The 2,500-nt window shown below is 46.9% G+C and overlaps 1 protein-coding gene across 1 annotated transcript in view; it reads left to right on the top strand.

Annotated features, from left to right (window-relative positions):
* LOC119598885 (acetylcholinesterase-like) overlaps positions 1-2,500 on the top strand; it is a 16,778-nt gene that overhangs the window by 2,198 nt on the left and 12,080 nt on the right. The window lies entirely within an intron of this gene.

Raw genomic sequence — 2,500 nt, 5'->3', positions numbered from 1 at the left:
GAGTAGGAAGCAATATAGTTAAATCTGCAGCGGCCTTATATTAGCTGGGGAATGACCAAAATAGGCCCCGCAATCCCTTCCATGTTTCCCTTGCGAGGACCAAGACAAATGTGAGACGTAAATCCTTAATGCGATCTCCCAAGTAGTCCATGTATTACTACGCGCTTGTGAGAGCGATTATTGTGTAAATACCAGAGCCCGTTTTTCCAATTTCATATATTCAGTGGATTCTTTTACTTTTTTTTATACATCTTTTACGTGTTTTGGTAATTATTTACACTATTTTATGCAATATCCTTGTGCGCCTGCGCGTTTGCCACCGGGAGATTTGACGACAGGCCGGCCATGCCATTACGTCGAGAAACGTCGGTGAAGAATGTTTTATTTCCAGTGCTGCGTCGATTCCGGGTCATTTTGAGAGCCATATTGTGGGTATACAGGACAAATAGACATTAGTCTCTATCACAGCCTGATATTCGAACCCATCAAGTGCCCCAAATGGTGAAAAAAGTGATTAGAATCCAAGCAATTGTGACCATAGACGGAAGCGAAGAAACGTTCGGTGTTTCGCGATAGAAAGGTATGTGGTTTTACCCTGGGGGTCCAGGGGGCGTAGCCTTCTGGCTAGGCGTAAATATTACCACAGTGGGTCCAGGGGGCGTAGCCTTCTGGCTAGGCGTAAATATTACCACGGGGGTCCAGGGGGCGTAGCCTTCTGGCTAGGCGTATATATTACCACAGGGGGTCCAGGGGGCGTAGCCTTCTGGCTAGGCGTAAATATTACCGCAGGGGGTCCAGGGGGCGTATCCTTCTGGCTAGGCGTAAATATTACCGCAGGGGGTCCAGGGGCGTAGCCTTCTGGCTAGGCGTAAATATTACCACAGGGGGTCCAGGGGGCGTAGCCTTCTGGCTAGGCGTAAATATTACCACAGGGGGTCCAGGGGGCGTAGCCTTCTGGCTAGGCATAAATATTACCACAGGGGGTCCAGGGGGCGAAGCCTTCTGACTAGGCGTATATATTACCACAGGGGGTCCAGGGGGTGTAGCCTTCTGGCTAGGCGTAAATATTACCACAGGGGGCGAAGCCTTCTGGCTAGGCGTATATATTACCACAGGGGGCGTAGCCTTCTGGCTAGGCGTAAATATTACCACAGTGGGTCCAGGGGGCGTAGCCTTCTGGCTAGGCATAAATATTACCACAGGGGGTCCAGGGGGCGTAGCCTTCTGGCTAGGCGTATATATTACCCCAGGGGGTCCAGGGGGCGTAGCATTCTGGCTAGGCGTAAATATTGCCACAGGGGGTCCGGGGGGCGTAGCCTTCTGGCTAGGTGTAAATATTACCACAGGGGGCGAAGCCTTCTGGCTAGGCGTATATATTACCACAGGGGGTCCAGGGGGCGTAGCCTTCTGGCTAGGCGTAAATATTACCACAGGGGGTCCAGGGGGCGTAGCCTTCTGGCTAGGCGTAAATATTACCACAGGGGGTCCAGGGGGCGTAGCCTTCTGGCTAGGCGTATATATTACCACAGGGGGTCCAGGGGGCGTAGCCTTCTGGCTAGGGAATATATAGATCGTAGTGTATAAATCCCACAGGATTAAGGTTAGGTTGGTTTATTGGTTAGGACGCAATGTACGATTACCACGGGTGATATGGATTATGTAAAATCCCGTAGATTTTTGCCGACAGACGGGTTTTATTCCCGTTTTTTTTTTCCCGAAAACTGGCGCGTCGGTCCGTATACTTTCAAAGATGACGGGAACGTCCGTAGAGTTTCATTAGCCGAGTTTAATCGTATTTTTGTGCTTGTTTACTTCGTTCGTCGGACAATGTTTGGCTCGGGTTTTCGAAAAATCGACTTTTTTACGTTTCATAAATCACTTTCTTTTATTTCTACAGCTTCCTGTTGACATCCAGTGCTATCCATTATCCCCCCCCCCCCCTTCAACCCCCGTTCCCCACGCATCCCCCAAGATCGTTGGGTAGAGGAGGGAAGATATAAAAAATCTGATTTCGGAACTTAGTCTCTGGGAGGCTGCGTCGCCCTCGGTAACAATTACCGCGGTAACATTGTTGTTTTTGAAAATCGCATGTAATTGTTCAGTTCCCGTAATATGGACTAGACACGTAGATTGCGCACAATAAGAAATGTATTAGTTACTGTAAATACTCGATATTATGATGGTATTACTGTTGTATTGTCATATTCTTTTATGCAGAAACAAAATCGCCTTTATGTAAGATGATTTTTTCTACTTACGAAATCAAGATGTTACAATAAATGAAGCCAAATAAAACGGCATAAAAAGTAGGAAAGGCTATCGGATGGCAATTTTTAAAATGTTAAGATTGTTTTTCATTTCGGGCTCTGTGACACTTGCGTGTCCAATAACATAGTTATTTTGGAGTTGCGACGGAAGTTCTAGAAGATAAGTTTCTTAGATTTATTTGCTCTATCATTTGCATATTTTATTTTCCGTTTTAAAGATGGCTAGTTGAAAC

Source organism: Penaeus monodon, chromosome 42 (assembly GCF_015228065.2).
Source record: "Penaeus monodon isolate SGIC_2016 chromosome 42, NSTDA_Pmon_1, whole genome shotgun sequence".
Classification (NCBI taxonomy): Eukaryota; Metazoa; Arthropoda; class Malacostraca; order Decapoda; family Penaeidae; genus Penaeus; species Penaeus monodon.
Note: the sequence above shows the minus strand (reverse complement) of the source record. Positions and strands in the feature narration are given on the sequence as shown.